This window comes from Labrus mixtus, chromosome 4 (assembly GCF_963584025.1).
Source record: "Labrus mixtus chromosome 4, fLabMix1.1, whole genome shotgun sequence".
In the NCBI taxonomy this organism is placed as follows: Eukaryota; Metazoa; Chordata; class Actinopteri; order Labriformes; family Labridae; genus Labrus; species Labrus mixtus.
The window spans coordinates 11,084,763-11,104,284 of record NC_083615.1 but is presented as its reverse complement, the minus strand read 5'-3'; the positions used below and the strand labels follow the sequence as shown (position 1 = coordinate 11,104,284).

Genomic DNA, 19,522 nt, shown 5'->3' with positions numbered 1-19,522 from the left:
GAAACAGTTTTATTATAATTCAAACAGCAAAGATATTCGGATGAATCAATGAAAGAGAGGCAGGGTAAGAGAGTTCTCTTTGTGTTTTAGGTCAACGCAATATGTTGCAAATTCTGCTTCGTGGTGGTGTTAGACTGGCCATCGGTTGGATAAAATATCTTGTTTTGTCAGGTATTTATTTTGCTGGGTAAACCAAAAACAGGTTCTCTCATCTGGTCTTTTGCCATGCTTCTCAAATAGCACCAAGGACATCAGTTTTTTTTTTTTCCAGAAAGACGGACAGACCACCCCTCTGGTCCAGACAGAAATATTTCACCAGCTTTTTAATAGACTGATGTGACATTTTCTTTAGACATTAATAGTTGCTGAGGAAAAATCAGACTTAAGCTCTCACTTGGCTATTCCATCATTAGGTTGATATTTATTTAGTTATAGGTATATATGAAGAACTATTTTAAGGATTGGGATGGCAGATAGGAGACACATTCATGTCTCAGGATGATTTGTTATCACTTTGGTCATCCCTTCGTTTTCATGCAGGGCCATCATGCCTAGTTCTAGATCTAGATCTGACCAATATTTTGGTTCATGACAAAATACCAGCAGAACTGGATTTGCTCCATTCCTGAATGTGGCTTCAACCACAAAAGAAGTCATTTCAGCAGCAGACAATGTTGTTTCCCCTGGTACTTTGCTCAAATCTTAATTCTATTTTCTGTAATTTCTTTGCTTTTATAATGGACTACATTTATATTCTTATTTGCTATCTCTTATAATTCTTTATACTATTGTGGTTTGCACCCTGGTTCGGAGAGGAACGATTTTTCCATATTTCTGTATGTCCAGTGTGTATGGAAAAATGTATTAAGTTGACTTTGAAAAAAATAAAATATGAAATGTTGATTGAGAGTTGTCATGTAAGATCAGGTATCTGAAGTGAATTTTCAGATGGATTCATTAAGCTTCGGACCCGCTGCCTATGCAATCCAGCGAGTCGGTAAAAAAAACAATACAACAATACATGGTAGAAGTGAAGCTAATCTGGTCTTGGATAGCACATTAAAATAGATTATATTACCATGGATATTGTAATTTTGAAAGAATAAACATTATACATAACTGTAGTTAATCTGTATTTTGTAAGATGTGAACAAAAAAATATTATTATTATTCTGAGTGGATTCCACTATGAATCAGATCGAACAAAACTGTTCAAACGTGAAAACCTTAATCTTATATTCATTTGTTTTGAGTTGATTAAAATCATGAATGTGCAGAACGGAATACGAAGATTAGAGAAAACAATCAATTCTTATCCATATAGAGCAATGTTTCATCATCGTCTAGTCCCTTATGCTGCTGTTAGTTTTTTTGCACCAGCTGCTGCAGTTTGGATGTTAATAAAAAAGAGGTACATTTTCATAATAAACACTGTAGCCATACATCTGAATGCTATCAGAGGCAGACAGACCGACATAAGATAAACCGGCACACAACAATCCCCCTTTCTCTCCTATTTCCATACAGTGCCACTTTCCCACATAAAAGGACTACATTAGGCACACATGTCTCTGAGCCAAACTATTGTCCTCATTCTCTGTGGATGTGGGCCAATGGGGGGTAAAGTACACACCGGGTCTCTGCGCATCCAGACAGCGAGAGGAATATTGAGCTAATGTGCACTCCACTTTTTATCCATTTATTTTCCATAACCTGTTTTTTTTTTTCAGGGTCACAGGCAGTGGGGGAGGGAGCCTGGAGTCATGTAATATAATGCAGGAATAGGACCTCACAGATCACCCGTTTAACACTCACTAATTCACATACATGACCACTAATTTGTATGTTATTGTAGAAATAAATGATTGAGAGAAGAGCAAGAAAAAAAGTCGATGAAACACTGAAAGAATCAGGGCAATTGTTTCCATTTTTTAGCTGTTGAAAATGAATCACCAACCATTTTTAATATCAATAAACCATTCCACCTTTGAGGTTGCTGCTCTATAATCAACTTGTGTTACTTGTTTCTATTTAAAGCTAAATATCTGGAGTGCTCAAAGTAACTGCGGCAGGAATTTCTCCAACTTAAGCACATATTTCGAGAGCTGCAACGATAGTTTTCCATTAGTTGTAAACTTATAATTGTGTCTGCAACTGTTCAGAATGTATTCATCTTTTCAACATTATCATTGTTTCATTCATGCTGCTTGAATTGGATATTATAGTGGCTTTAGAGGAAGTAATCTTGGGCTTCTGTAAGCCCTTTTCTACATTTTATCACCTTTTATTTTTGTATCTTTTGGGCCCAACAACTTATCCTTTCAATAGAAAATAATCAACTGTTTATTTAACAATTAAATATTTTTTTCGCACCCTGGGTACAATACCAACGGGGAACCATGAGTGGAAGAGTCCCTGATTTTGATGGATGTTGTTGTACAATTCAGGTTTCCAATGGGGTAACTGCCAAATTAGACCCTCCCCCCCCCTAAAATTAAACAGCAAATGAAAAGCTCATTCACATAAAGGACACATCCACACAAATCCATCCAAACATCCTTACCATAGAGTATTCTAAGAGGCTGTCGTTTTACAAATTCAAAGCTGATTGTGGTTCCATTTTCAGAAGCAGAAGGAGCAAAAGAAGAATAAGAAAGAGGGGGAGGGAGAGGAGATGATGACTCTCATGAGCAGATATATTTTGGGAGCCGGTATTGAGGCTGCCGGGAGCTATCTTTAAGCGGCCTACTTCTCCTCTCTGCCTGGTGGATGCTGGGGAGAGAGAGGGGGTTTAAACACTGCTAACACACACACACACACACACACACACACACATGTCCCACTGCAAATTGCTCTTGGACATACAGTACACTCAAACACAAGTGAAGTAACAGAAATCACAGAGTAACACAATCCAGTAGACAGACGAGGAAGATGCTGCTTCTTCAACAGTGACTATGCTCTTTGTGTCAGCAGCCGTGTTGTTTCTGTCTGCAGAGGAAACACTGCCCTCAAGTGGAAAGACACACAATAACATGCACACAGAGTAGCTTATCTTAATGTGTGTGTTCTCGTGTTAAAAGCAGTTAATGTCCAGAATGATGGACATATTTATAGCCTCAGGTCTGCCTTAGAGCAGCTTTTTCTCTTGCTGCAGACTTCCATATGGGGTACACTCGCCTAGAACATAGACCGCATAGCATTATTGGTGGATACTGTACATCTGCACACACAAGTAAGAGTTGCATGGTTCAGTACAATGCTCTTAAAATGCATAGGTCAGAGAAAGCAGAGAAACATTACAAAGAAATGTAAACATCGTAAGGTATTCCATTTCTCTTTTCTGCTTTTAACAGAAATTATCTTTAACTCAACAGTATGTAGAACTTACTACGACACAAAAAATGTAAGGAACTGTAACCCCCTTTTTTGGACTTCATCTTTATTTAAAATCTCCTCTGATTTTACATTTCAGGGTCAATACAATGAAAACTTTCAGACTATCTTGACTGTCCTTCACAGAGTTTAAAAATGAAAAGAAAATATTTGTATTTGTAAGAAAGCAGCCTACTGAATAACTGTGATTATAGTACACACTGGTGCATAATCCAATCATACCAGCTCAAAAACTCCAAAGACTTATAGAGTTTGACACATTTTTGAACTGATTGCAGTATAATTGGCTATATTCATCAAAAAAATATGAGATTCAAGCACATGATCACAAATACAAACAGCCTAAAGCAAAACACTTGTTTATTATTATTGGAGTTAATATTTTTGGAATATTACAAGATTTAAAATCAAAAGGCTTAAAATAATGAAATCTTTAAAAAGATAACAGAATCCAGCTTGAGTACAGACTGCTATTCATTCTAGGAATGTACCTGATTAGACGACTGCAGATTAAACGCCATCATTCCTGCTAGTCTGCAGCAGAATTGCTAGTTGGTTAAACCTAATCACTATTTGTATTCATGTGCAGGCCCACAACGCTGCCATGGTTAAACGTTGTATCTAAGCTGTAACCACCCACCAGTAGCCTGGGCTCCAGTTAATGGGCCTTCACTCCTCACTACTGCCAGGATGTTAACCAGCAGTTAACTTAAATGGCATATCTAACCACTCAACCAGAGCGCTGCCTAACCACTTTTAGCCATGCGGACATTAAACTGTATGGAGGAATGAAGGCTGGTGGTGCTAGCACTGCTACTATTAGCCTCACTGGCAAACCAATTTAATATTTGTAGCAATAAATAACAATTAAATAGGCTACACGCAATATGGTTTTTAACTGTTTACTTAGTGTTAAATAAATTGTACTACATTTTGACTGTTTTCAAAGTGTTTTCTTACCTTTAGACGAGTCAACTATTCTGAATGAGATCACTAGAAACATCCCCAATTCATTCAATTCAAAAGATTAACTAATTAGTTCAATGAAGGTACGTGTGATCGTGTGAAATGTCTTGCATTAAGTACCGTACTTAAAGTGTCGCCGTAATATGATCCCAGTCTGCACAGATACAAGAAAATAGAGCTAGCTAACATTAATGCAATGCAGCCATTGTTGTTATGAGTTATGCTTTTCCTGATATGACACACTGTAACATCTACCATTAAAATGTCCTATTGGCAGATAATTGGAGGAGTCCAGGGCTTCAGAAACAATTCTATCTGTTCCTCATGTCACATCACTCTGCATCTTCTAGTTTAGGACAAAAAGTCATAAATCTTCTTTCCAAACTCACAAACAGAACACTTATTGGTCGGTCAGCGTGAGTGCTCGTAATTCATTCCGACATACACACAGGTAAGCAGCTTGCACTTTCTGTGCCTCATTACCCCGGGGGAGCGCACTATACAGCAGTATGTTTGAAATGTGTGCACTTTGTAAGATAAAGGAAGTGTGTGCTGCGCCGTAAGTGGGTGAAGAGAGAGGAAGAGGAGGGGATTTATAGATACCTAAAGGGAATGTAAAAAATTGTGAGATTATGATCCAGTATTTGTGCCAAGTGTGTGTGTGTGTTTCTCCGTGTGTTTGTGTGTGAAGGTGAGTGATAGCTCATTAGCTAAGTGGTGTGTGTTTAATTGATGAATGTGTGACCTTCGCCCTCTCTTCCTGCACTATGACCTCAGCTGCTTCACCAGGCTGACGCGTTTAAATGGATTTTATCACACATGGGGTCTGGCAACACTAAGCAACCAAGCACAATGACAAACGGGCCTCTTTTTCTTTTTTAACTCTCTTCCAGCACAATAATGTAGGATAGGACAAGCGAAATAATGACACATCACACATAATATAATAAACCAACTGACCCTGATATTACATTTTCTTTGGCGATTGTTTAAAAGAAATGTATTGGACTGTTTTTTTTTTTGTTTTTCAAAATATTGTAATTCTCATGAGCTGTGATTTCTATGCTTAAACCACAGGTAATAGATTTGGCCTGAAAAAATAATAATTGATGAGTATTCCCCAATTTTTAGTCATTTTCTATCAATGTGTTGCTTGTGTTGTGAAACATATTTACATTTTTAGTTGGAATTTCAATTCTCGTTGATGATATATTTTTGATTAAAGTCTAAGTGAGTATGTGGTGATTATCGGTTAGCTGTCTAAACTTCAGTTAATGCTTTGGACATTCAGATTCTTGTATCACAAACAGTTATTTACAGTGGGCAGCCATGTTTTTTCTGAGCAGATTCACCTAGACGCATGTAGATTAGGGATCAGATCATCAACTCTGTGTAGGATAGGTTGCAGAATGGGCAGTTTTAAAATAGGTGATGGTCAGAGCCAATTTTATGTTTAATGTGGCTGCCTCCTGTCACATCACCAGAAGAGAGCCGACTTTTTTATAGGACTCCAGTGACTTTAAAGAAATGTAAGTCTTGTTCAGAGTAACATCTAATGCCACATCTGGCTATATTAAATAATACATGTATATTAAACTAAATACATGTGAACATAAAAGAAGAACATTTCCTCAGGTCAAAGAACGATTTTAAAGCAACCTAAGATATTGAATAGCTCTTCAATGTTACACAGCTACTTACACTCTGCAGTTTTCCTTAATGTAATAAAAGAAATGAAAAATAATTGGATAATTGTGTGCACCTAGTTGACCTACATGAAACAGCACGTCTTGTATTGATCATGGACGGGAAAGGGACTGCCTACAAATATTTATTTCAGTAAGTAAACATGCAGCACCATCCTTTCACAACAGGACCAAAAAACTGTGACTTGGCTACCCTCTATAGGACAGGAGAAGAAATACACCAAGACTAAATATCACTCTTCACTTTGAGTGAAGTGTGCATGGTGGGATAGAGGGAACCAGATGAGAGTAGAATTCATTACTTTGAGAGAACAAAAACACATGAACAGAAAAATAACAATATTTTTCTTCCCCATGTCATATTGGGCAGAGAAAACAATTTTGACCTCAAACTGAGTGGGTGTGCGTACAATGAGCACCCTGTGTTTCTAGTGTGATTACAGAAGAGAAGGCCATCTGTGGTCACCAGTGAGCATTACGTCAACTCACTGAATATGATAATACACGTTGCAGATGTTCTGCTGAAATGTAACTTGCAGAGCCAAAAATTGGTGGTTAAATGTGAGATTACATCTTTCAAGTTTAGGCTACAGTAAATGGTGTTAAACAGCAATCACACAAAAAAGGCAGTTGCAGTGTACAGACAATGTACTGAAAAAATATGACTCACAATTGGTCCATAATTAGAAGACAACTTTGGATAAGCCTAACTATGAAAGAGTGGGCCGCTTAAAATCATTTTAAAAAAAATACATGAACAGCTTGTATGTCCATTCTTCAATTAACTATTTCAACACTTTTTAAAATAAAAAACACACATACATTAATCTGACTCATTGGACTCTTCTGTTTCTGAAATAAAAATGTTGATCATCGTTGTGTGGTTTGGTTAGGCCCTTAAATATTTCCAAATTTGAAATATGGCCACTGGACTCCTATGTGATTGTTTGGTTCAGTAGACCAGCTGGAAGTTTACCCACCTTTTTATTTATACCTGCATTACTAGAATCATCTCAGTCGTTGATGTTTGTACAGCTCACAAGAATATCTCACAATGTTTGGATGAAGTGCTAAATGAGGACAGCAGACTGCTCCGCGTAGCCAATTACTCAGTGTTTACAATCGCAGCAGCAGGCCTTGATGGAACAGAGCAGATGCATGGATTATGAAGGACACACATGTACACATAGGATGTATACACACACTCTCAAGAGAGCTGGGTTGGTGTGCTTTGGAGATACTGAGACAGACAAACACCTTGTGACCACGAAGCATACAAGCATGAGAAGCAATGATTTTTGACGACACAACCGATTTAAAACCATTTGAATGAGTATTGATTCGACTCTGTTGTACCTATGTCTGCCTTCATCATATTATCTGTGATTATTGGTGAGAAAACGGTTTGATGGTTAAATGTCTTACACTCAATTAAACCACACTGATGACGTATACAGCATATTGGCACGCACATCATCTTGTTGCAGTTTCTTTATGTGTCTACTGTTTCATTGGGGATTCAGATTTTTGTTTTAGCTCTTCCTAATTTTAAATGGGTCAATTACTTTAAATCAATAGTGGTTTTGTACTTAGTGCAAGAGCTATTAACTGAGCACCATGGGGGAATGTTTTTTAATTGGGCGTTAAAGCGATCTGTAGCATTTAGTTTTGCAGTGCTGCACAAGGTGGACCAATAGTGAGTCAACAGAGACCAGGATATACAACAATGATCAGCAGCAATAAGAAAGGTGATTACTAAATACAGGTTGTTCTGTCTACAAGAGAGGCAGATCATAAGGGATTAAAGAAGCCTCCCCTTGTCTGTGTGACTTTATTTTTGGACTCAAATGTACTGTTATTAACATTTCATAGTAAACCCTTGGTATTATCAGGTATCCGGTATCCGGTGAAGAGCTTCAAACAATATGAAGTTTATTTGTGCTGAAACATCAACATGTACCGGTACATACAAATATTCCACTGGTAGAATTTTATCCTGTTATATGAACTGTTATTAAAAGCCCAGATGATAAATAAAAGATTATCTCCACTTTATCAGGGCTGCATATTGCAACACTGTTTTCCTTTGTAATAAAGAACGCTGTAGGACACTTTTTTAGAAGGAAATGCCCAAAAGGCTGTACTTTATGTTTGAGAAAAGAAGAAATGTTTCAGGCCTAAGATCAACTTAAACTGTATGATTAGCAGAAAAGAAAATGCCCTTCAGAGGGACTTTATATTTCAGTGTTGCTTTTAAAGCTTTTTTTACATTGGTTATTTTGTTTATTTTTTTTAAATAAAAAATCCAAAAAAGAACATTGAAAGTTTGCTGGAAATAATGACAATATTCTAAAGGCATAGACAAGGCAGACAATATCCAGCAGAAATACAGTATACTATATCTTTATCAGCACAATGCTTTCTTCCAAACTGCCCACAAGGTGGCAGTGGTGGGGTCATGCAGTGTTCAGCCTCCCCGACTGTGAGAAGCTCCTGTCCTCACAGAATTACATGCCCTATTAATGCCTTCCCTGCCTCTTCCCATGATGACCCACTGAACTGCAACTGCAGAGCTGGACCACACTTCAGAGGGCAAGAGAAACAAATGTCTGCTTTTTGTCCCTTGTTGGAAAAATCCTATTTGGACCACACACACAATGTGAACACTGGAATCCTACCTTTTAATTCTCTCTTGCTCTATCTGTTCACTCACTCTTATTACGGTAATTCTGCACATTTGCAGTGATTTAGCTCTCTCCCTGGGAAAGCGGTAGGAAAATCCTTAAGCTCAAGCTCCCCTAATCAGGCAAACATACTTTGGAAAGGTGGAGGAAAGTCAGCCAGTGTTGTAGTTAAGTCAACACACCTCTAGTCAGAGCCAAGTCTCCAGTCCCCAGCAACCACAACCAAGTCTCGAGTTCGAGTCGCCAAAGACAAATCTGGTCGAGTCCACATTACTGGAGTACAAATCAGAGATCCAGTCCTCACTATCCGAGTCCTCAAGGTTTTGTATGAGCTAACTTCTAAGATAAGCGTCAGTTCTCACTATAGCACATTAATGTGTTGAGTCGATTTAGTTAAATGCTTCTAAGCTGAGCTTTAACTCTCTATTATCTGTGAGTCTTCATGTTTATACTGTACCTTTGTCTATTATGTTAAGCAGTGTAGGTGATGATTTTTTTTTTGTCGTATGTATTTAGGTCTTCTTCAACTGTTTACCTTTAACTGCTGTTTCACTCCACTCTTCCACTCTAAGTGTGGCACCTTTTGGATATGTAGAAAACACATTAATCTAAGATTCTGAACGATCCTATTGGCGTGTCTGGACATTTAAATTATGCATAAAGTTACAGAGCTGCTGTGTGTTGTGTATAAATTGAAACTGGGCCCCTGTTGTGGAGAGGCACTGATCATTTCTTCTGCGGTGAAATCACTGCAGGTGCCTAATAAACTCAAAATACCTGCAATCCACCCGTTATTAAGCACAATTTGAAATGTTTTGATGCCGTCGTTTGTCCAACCCATAGTTATGTGACTGCGCTCAGCACATCAACGGGACACACAAACTGTGGCTGAACAACATGGACGAGTGTGCAGGTGAACACCTGGCCTGCCTTTTATCTTCACTGAAAAATCTTTCGGACCTCCTTTAAAATAAAACATTGCTTGCACTACTCGTTTACTTATGGCTGATGAAAAGTTGTATTTTATTTTTGGAGCCACTCTTCAGGAGTTCCTACTTTAACACCTACAGGAATGGCCTACTTATACAATATATTAAATTAGCCAGGCAGTCATCAGTAACACCGGCACCGTGACCACCATGAAGGAAGTCATTATCACTCAGACATCACAGAGGAAGTACCTGATATCAAATTTCCATTCAGTACATAACAATGAATGATCTGAGAGGGGCACAGCCAATCTGTCAGACAGTCTGAATTTATGTTCATCAATCTCAATTCTATTCCTGTTGGGGATTTTTATCATGACATTTTAGGACTATGAAAAACTAATTAAAGCCGATGACAGAATCTTCTGCATGAAATGGTTTTCCATCAGATTACACTGAACTAATCAATATTCTTACATATTGATTGATTCTTCTGGAAACCTATCAGATGGAAACTAGAGCCTATATTCTGCAAGACCACAGGTGGAAAATACTACTTGGACCACAACCAGAAATTACGACGCTTCCGACACCAATTCATGTCACATGCCAGTGTCCGTGATCTGTGTTATAATGCAAAAGCTGTCCAGAGATTGGCAATGAAATAAATATCTGCATACTATGACAGGAGTCTTTTTAAGTGAAGAACCTAAGGAGAATATCACATTTCTCTGCAGCTACTAACTGTATAGAGCCTTTTAAGCAACTATTAACAAATTGTTTTGGTTTTACAGAAACAAGTGTTTCCCTTGAGTTTAGGAGTGACAGACGTGAACGTAGCGGCAAAGAAGAGAAACTCTGGCCCTTTTTCAAACCAACCCCTACACCCTACACCCTCCCCCTCCGTGACGGAGTGCACTCCGTTAGAAGTTACGCTCGCAGCTGAATGACGTCCCCTTCATCAAGGTGTAGGGTAGAAATACAGCGGCAGGCTTTGGGGAAAACTTCCCTCTCTCAGGTGGAAACAGGAACTGTATGTTGCCATGGTTACTCAGCGGTATCTTGCAGGAACGGCTTTTTTTTGTAGCTAATGCATTCTGTAAAAATATTTATGTAGCCTAAATTATTCTTATTCTTCTTTAGTTATATTAGTGTAGACTTATAACAAAACTATTAGATTGAGCCTACATTGTTTATTGTAATTTATAATTTAAGTTAATTTATTGTAATTTCATAGAACAGGGTGTCCTAAATTAATACAAAGACAAGGATAATATTGTTGAAGATCAGAGCAGCAAAACGTGTATTTTCTATTGTTGAATTGAGATTTCACAAAGACATCAAAAGTAGAAAAATAAGAAATAAATATTAACAGCAAAAAGTTGTCTGCAACATGATTTAATATTCTTTTGTTTTTGCAACAGTCCATGTAAATATGAAACACTTTACAATAAATAAACATATATTTGATCATCAATACAATACACATTTGAAGTTGTTAACGTCTGTATGACGATATTAAATGTCTATCTTAGTTGGAGCAGTGTTTATAGGCACTTGCACGGAACTCACATGTTGCTTCACCCATGACGACCGGACACAATAGGCGTTGCACGTGATCCGAAAGTCGGCATCGGTGCACACTCGCTGGTGGAGGGTTTTATAACCCACTACCACTCCCCGCTAATTGGTTTGGGACGGACTTAATATGGTGGACCCTCCATACCGCCTGTACTGCAGGTCAGACTTGTAATGACACATTTTAAAAGATTGTGCCTGCAAATGGATAAATAAGATACTAAAAATCAACCTCAGCTATCCTATAACATTCATCTGCTTAGCATTCAGCAACCAATGTATGTGCTTTCCCCATGTGTCCAACGCAGCAGTTTTAAGTACCAACGCTCATTTCCTGCTTTCAGCTGCCCTGTGGCATCCTCTAATATCCTTACTCGCTCTCTCCATCCCTGACTTTCCTGTTGATATTTGTTGGCTCACGCATACTCCTTCTCACACTCTCAGTTTACCTCCCTGCAATTCTCTATCTTTGCTCCATCTCGTGCCTTTCACTGTTTCTCTCTCCCCTCTGTGTCTCTACATGCAGCTCACATGCTCGGCTCTCAGCACCCGCCATCAGCTACCATCCAGCAGGGCTGCAGTATTGATGAGGGAAGCACTATTGGCTGAGCACTACAAATCTACTCACACAAGATCGAATCTCTGAGCTCTTCCTAACGTCACTGTTATATATTACATACTGGCCTTCAACCCACCATGGTTTGCTCCTAAAACCGGGGCATGCGGCCAACTCAACCTCCTCAGCTACATTAGATGGACTGCCCAGCCCCTCAGGGAATAAATTAATTCTATTAGCAGGGAACCTTTGCTTACCACTTGCTTATCAACAGAAGATCAATGATCACAACCACAGGCTGATCTTACCCATGACAAAATACAAACATACATTCAAAGGAAGATTTAAGAGCTTTGCAATAGTCAATAATCCACTCTTACATTGTCAATGAAAAAACAACATGTCTAACTTACCTGAATTATGGTAACAGAACTTGTTAAGGTGTTTTTTTTGTATATTCGGTCGCATCACAACATTTACTGTTCCATAGCCGATACAATTGGATCATTAAACAGCTTTTTTAGGTCTTTTAGGTCTAATCTGGTCCATATTTTAACAGGTTCTTCCTTGCCCCATTCATGCTAAATCCTTCATTTGAGTCTAATAAGTAACAGTTTTTCCTTATTATGCTGACAAATCAACACCAACTTTGCAGTGGTAATCCGTGTCAGGTTACCAAACAAAAAGACAATTTAAAAGCAATAGTCTTTTGGAAACATGCCTGTTTGTGAGTTCAATAGGAAGTTGGCGCCAATGGCCTGTTAGCTTAGCATAACAGTGTTGAAAAAAATAGTTTTGGTTTTACAGGGTGAATGACAGAATTTGGTTAGCCAAAAACGTAGTGATAGAGCAATTTTTTCACCTTCATCCAACAAAAAGAACTAGGCTTGCCGTTTTGCCCTGTTTTCAGTCTTTATGCTAAGCTAAGCTAACCAGCTGCTATTTTTTTTTGATGCAACTTCAATATAGGAATATGAGACTGACATAAATCTCCTCATCTAAATCTTTAGACTTAAATGCAGAAAAGGCACCCTGTAGGGGAATAAAATAAACTCCTCAAAAAAAGTTTGGAAACGTTATTTCGGGCACTTATGTCGCCCCTTTAATAATACTAATTGGTGTGTTATTTTATATCGTTGGACTGCCTAATTAGTCACCTTTACAACGAGGTATAACTTGTAAGGATCGTGCATTCGTGAAATGTGCAACACAGCTAAACGTGTGGGTAGCGCCCCAAAAAGTTACACCCGTAACTGACACACACCTGACAGCACTTCACAAACAGGAGTGAATACCAACAGAAGAACATTGCAGGGGATTTTGGCACATTTTGTTTGGGGCGCTACTCACACGTTTAGCTGTGTTGCACATTCCACGAGTGCACGATCCTTACAAGTTATACCTCGTTGTAAAGGTGACTAATCAGGCTTTCCAACGATATAAAATACAACATAAATTAGTATTATTAAAGGGGCGACATAAGTGCCCGAAATAACGTTTCCAAACTTTTTTTGGGGAGTTTATATGCTTTTTATGTGAGAATCAATGTATGCTTCAGATCAAGTTTGAGTCTGTAGTGTACATTACTATCGATACACATTTCTGTTGGGATTGTTATTTTGTGTGTGCATGTTAACTGAAAAAAATATCTTTCTATGGTCTATCTCACATCTCGGCTTCACATTTATAAATCAATCAAGTAGAAATCTTGACGTGTTATTTTAATCGTGACTGCCTCCAGTTTCTCTTTGCTGCACGTTGATGTCAGTGAATAATCCCTGCCTCATCTCTGCACTGTGTTCCAGCCAGCTGCCCTTTCATTCAGTCAAAGACTACTGGCTGGAAAAAAAACCAACAAAAATCAATGCAGTTTACAGTGCAATGTGTGGGAACATTAGTCAGGTTAGAGTCAGCTCATTTCACGCAGAAAGGTCTATAGCGCTGCGATGGGCACTGCAAGCTCACAGATTTACATCCCAGGAAGAGTATTAGCATATAGACGCACTGGTGCTCTGTCTGGGAAAGTTATGACTAATGGATGCTATTCTACCTCTGTCTCTCTATATCACATTCACACTCACAACCCTGGCATGTTTTAGTATGCTGACGGAGAGTCGTTTAGGCTAGAAGGAAATTCAAATCAAGGTCTCAGCTACTTAAACTTGCTCTGAATCCAATATGAGAAGAAGCACACACATTTAACAATCTGTATTATGAAAGGCAGATTCAAGAGTCTAGAGTTGACTGTTAGGTCTACTTACACAATTTCAATGGATGGGTATCAAAGATTAATGAAAGAGAGACGCAGTTAAAGTCTCTGTAAATAAAGCGATTCAATTATATGAATCTGTTAAGTTACTGGCCATCTTAAAAATCCAATACATAGGTACCAACTCTCCCTGCCATGCCTCCAAACTCCTGCATCATTGTTGTGCTTGTGATCATGGTGACGACTCGCTCCATTATTGTCGTCCCTGGTTTTACAGCCTTACAGCCAGTGTTTCTATGACAACATGCACAACAAAAGGGCATGACAGTCCATTTATTTTAATAGAGAGCCCAAACTCACTAAAGGGGAGGAATAGAAGTCAAATGTCAGAAAAAGCTTTGGCTCATGACTACACTTATCTTATCGGAGAAAAGAGTACTTTTGTTTCTGTTTCTCCTGCAGCAACCTGCAAAGCTCTCTTGATTTAGTTCGTTTAATTTATAAAACTCTTTAAAAAAAACAACAGGGCCTGGCGGAAATCATCATCTGACTACTTACAGGATAATAACATCATTACAGGACTGTATTCATAAGAGAAAATAAAACATGTCTGTAGAAGCTATGGCTTCAGGCCTAAATACAAAAGTAACTGGTTTGGTTGAGTTCCAGGACTTGTTTTTCTTTTTTTCTTTTCCCCCCAAAGGACTTGTTTTTGTGGATGTTTTTTTGTGCTGTGTGTTATAAATAGTCCTTTGAAACTACTTTGTTATTATGATCTCTGTAAATGACCTCAATTAGGCAACTAATGACTGACTGAATATTGGTCTTTTTTAAAGCAAACATGTCAAATATTTCTTCATAAAGGTTCTTATTGATATGCTGCTTTCTTACAGCAAAGCATATTTGTGTTTCAAAGTGGTAGTTGGAGAAAGTTGAACATCACTTTGGGATCTGGAAAGTGTGCTCAGCTCAAACATTACATTTAACAATTGATGAGATGATTAATCGAAAACCAATCACTTTGATCGTTCAGAGAAAATTATCCTAAGTGATGGTCAACTGGATATCATACATTCGCAAAGCTCCTGAAAATGTCCTGAAATTTTCTGAGTGAGCTATGATGTGTGAACACAAAAGGCAACATTTTTTTACCCCAACTTTACACCGATTTTTCCCTTCCAGCCCCCAAGTTACATTTTAGCATGGAGTTGGCGTTAGCTGATGTGTGAATAGCAGGTAAAAGTCAGGAACACAGGCGAGTATGGTGATCACATACATATAACCAATAAGCGAACATGTGCAATTGCTAGGATCTTCTTCTCCACTGTTTTGTTGATACTGTAGATTTGTCCAATCATATCAGACCCATCCCACTCTTGTTGGACCGGAAAAACTTCACGCTGCGAGGGACGTGTGAATTTAACAGAAGTGCATATGAGAAAACAGCTAATGTGTTTTTTTTGGAGAGTACGTTGGAAAAGAACAAGCAATCTAAAGATCATCAACCCTTAACTATTGATTAACAATGATTAACATCTATGACCATTTGGTAACATTTTAAAATAAAAAAGAGCTTTTTAAATAAGCGGAGAAGGAAATTGGCTGTATGATCAACAATGAGGATAAACTGTAGTGGCAGCAGATTCATGAAAATGTTTGAACTTGCTGATAAAAGAGATGCTGCAAGAAGAATGGAAATCAATGCTTCAGCTTTGGTGTTATAGCTCCTGCTGGACTAACAACAACTCTGTTGGCTGTTTAGAGCTGCAGTTTACCATTGTTTGCAATTGTGGATCCATTTGTCCATCATTTCCTCAATTGTCCACAGCCAAAAGATTGTTTTTTAACTAACCATTAAAATGTTTGGCATATAAAAGAACATTAAGCAACTAATTATTGATACAAAATCCTATTCACAGCTTTTATTTAATCCTGTTTGTTTAGATAACAGGCCTTGAGGTGAGACCAATATAGTGAAAACAAGCAAATACACAGCTAAGCCTTTGACATCTAAACTTGAATATCTTTCTCACTCTCTCTTTCTCTCACTAGCACACACGGACACATGGACACACGCGCACGCCTATTGATGAAATAAAGGGATGAAAAACACGACTATTATTCAGACTTCAATAGACAAAACTAAAAGTTGAACAATTTAAGTGGATGGTGAATCAAAGTGAACTTGGTATGAACTTTTCTTTAGGGCCAAACCTAAGTTCAAAGCATTTCCTACACACAAAATACAAGTACACACACAAACACAAAGAGCCAATGCTGTGATATTTTTCGTCCATAAATCCTACAAAAATATAACAAGGCACAACAGTGCTTACAAATCAAAACTGGTGTCTTTGAAATTTGCTCCAAGCCTGGTAGATGTTGTTTGGTCAGCACATCCAACAGATTTGATAAAAACTTGAAAAAGGTATTTGAAGACTTGTAGCTGCAAGGCCAATAGATTGTTTTCTTGTTTACAGACACTCTGCTGCTCAGCATTGATGTAGTTTTACTCCAACATGTTTGCTAAAGTTATCCCCTGGGTGTAGCAGAAATATACTCATTGCATTGATTCTCAGTCTGTGAAGAAGAAAATGTAATCAATTATTCCTGAACAATGGATTCTGTCAACAAATTCTGATGTGCCATATTAGCTGCTGCAAATACACAGTGTACATGGTGATAGTATCTTAAAGTAGCCAGTTTTTTTCTTTCAAAATCTACATTTAAATCTTGAGATTTACGGATTCAGAAAAACACAACAAATCTGGTGATTTCTGATACAGGTTCCTGTGATTAGAGATCCGTTTTGCTGTTCTTTATCACCAACTAAAAAAACAAGACTGACTTCAAGTTAATTGAGCCTCTAGAGATAAAAGTAACCACCAACATGCAAACAATTATGCTTAACTGTTTGAATTTACATAAACTAACATTTACATGGTTCACCTTCTATCTAATATATTTTACAGAAAGCTTACATACCAATAAGAGCAAGCACTTGGTAGCAATGGCAAGAAAAAAAACTCCATTTTAACAGATCGAAAGCTCCAACAGAACCAGTCTCATTTGTGAGTAACCATCTTTCGCAGCCATCTTGGACCTCAGATGGTACAAAGTGTGAGAGAACAAAGAAACTGATTGAAACAATCGTGCTAAAGAAGTGCTTCCTAGACCTTTTGACACAGTTTTTCTTCAAAGCACACCTTCGTGACCCACTGAAACACCTTTGGTACCCACTTTTGGGTCCTCCTGACCCACCTATTGAGTACCACTGCCTTAATGTTTCAACTTCATGGGGACTAGGGTTAGTTATTCTGTATGTGTGCACATGCATTCACTGAAAGTGTACGTGTGTACATCTGAATTATTTTATTCAGTCATGGGAAGTTGTATCAGCTTAAATCAGGCTCAAGATCAAAGTCAAGGGACAATGACTGGTCTGAATCTTTTCTCCCTGAGTACACAAAGCTCTTAATATTACAGCCTATCTGTGGTGGATATGTGTGTGTATGTGTGTATGTGAGTTTGTTGTGGTTTCTGAACACAAAGCTTGTCTCCGCTGTGGGAAGCCCTTCAGCGCAGGCTAGGCAAGGACTCTGGATCAAAGCAGAACACAACCCTCAAGCATGAACTCTCTCTTTGAAAAGTGAGAACGGGTGTAAGAGAAGTCAAGAGAAAGAGTGTGTTGTTGAGAGTGTGTGTGTGTGTGTGTGTGTGTGTGTGTGTGTGTGTGTGTGTGTGTGTGTGTGTGTGTGTGTGTGTGTGTGTGTGTGTAAGGGGTGTGTCTGGGGGGTGTTAAATTGTCAAAGAAAGAGCCAGAGAGCCAGAGCTCAAACTAAGACGATGCAGTCATATGTGAAGCTTTTAAAATTCGACTGGATCAGTACATCTTCAAATTTAATCTCATGCACTAAGTGGTCTGCCAAGTAATACAGCAATATCTTGCCAAACCCCATCATGATGTATTTTATTTGCACGCGACATTATGTATCTAAGATTTAGATTCAACGTATGAAGTGGTGTACATGGAAAGATCACATGAATAAAGAATAATCACATTTACATGTAAATATATATAATTTACAGTAACCAGCCTGTATGAATCCTTGTGGTATCAAGATTAAATATCTAAATGAGTGTTATCATTTAACATGGATCAGGCTATTTAGAGATTCTGGTATAATTTTTCATTGCTGATCCATAGTTCAGTATTAGACAACACTGTCTACCCTTCAGATGCAAGTCTGATTTCAAAACAAATTGTCCGTGTCTGCTCAGAAAAGTTCAAGTACTGTACATAGAACTTGTCCATAAAATATCCTTTTGTCAAACTAGATTAAATGCTTTGATGATTCTCATTTATTCCTCTGAGAAACGCCGTCTATAATCTACAGATGAGCCTATAACACAAATAGTAATTTCTGCCAGCCTTAGGTCTACTGCATGTAATCTAAGATCATTCTTCTCTGATCCACTCATTGTTTTCTCTTGTTTAATCCCTGTCAGGATTAAACCCTCACTATATCCCAGCATACACTGGGCACAAGGCAGGACCACGTCCACAACATCCCCACCAATCCCAGAACAACCACTGGATTTTTTTATTCAAGATATCTGCTTCTGGAAAAGGTCCTGAAACAGGTGGAAATCCAGCACTTGAAGACTGACATTTTCTGATCATTTTTCAAACTGAATATTTGCTTAACCATCTTCATGAATGGATTTTTTTTTAGCATACATCTGTATGCTGCATTTAAATGTGCAGGTTTTTTTTTTTTTAATCTAGTACATTCTAGAAGCAGCCCCCCTGAGGTGGTCACACCTTTGGTATCACCTAATTGATGCCTTTTTCGACTACCAGTGACGTCGCTCCAATAGCATCATGCCATGAAGTCAAAGCCCCCACTCACTCCACTCCAATTCGCATGCACTTTACTTGTCCACTGCGCTGCTCACTCAAGATATCCTGTGCATCTTCCCTGCAAGGACTGCCTGACAAAACCAGTGATACACCAGGATACAATGCTCTCAAATATTCAAGAAATATTACATAATCAAAAATCATGCGAGATCCTCAAATAGGCTTGGCAAATACTCCTTATCCATCTCACGGTGCCATCACTGCTGCAAAGGGTGCCAAAGAAATGATCTGTCACATCTGTCAATATTATCAATATTATATTGCAATCAGAGCCTATAGGTGTAAATAAAACTGTAGGTTACATGCAAATTGTTACTAGAAACAACCATTAGGGAGTTAAGTGGGACCAGATACCCAGTCCACTAACGTACATTTCAACTTCCCATACCGCAAAAGCAGTCTGTGGGATGAAAATACAAACCATATCTGCCATATGTGCTCACAGTCTAATACCGCCAACGCACCGGCAGCAGCGCCGGCGTCATACGGTGAGCCACCCGCTGCACAACACATCAAACCCCGGCAAACAAACACTTCACTCTCACTACGTCGGTACGGTCATGAACCGCCGCCG

At 38.4% G+C, this 19,522-nt stretch overlaps 1 protein-coding gene across 2 annotated transcripts in view; it reads right to left on the bottom strand.

Moving 5' to 3' along the window:
• Positions 1–19,522, bottom strand: part of srpk2 (SRSF protein kinase 2) — a 75,659-nt gene that overhangs the window by 55,667 nt on the left and 470 nt on the right. The window lies entirely within an intron of this gene.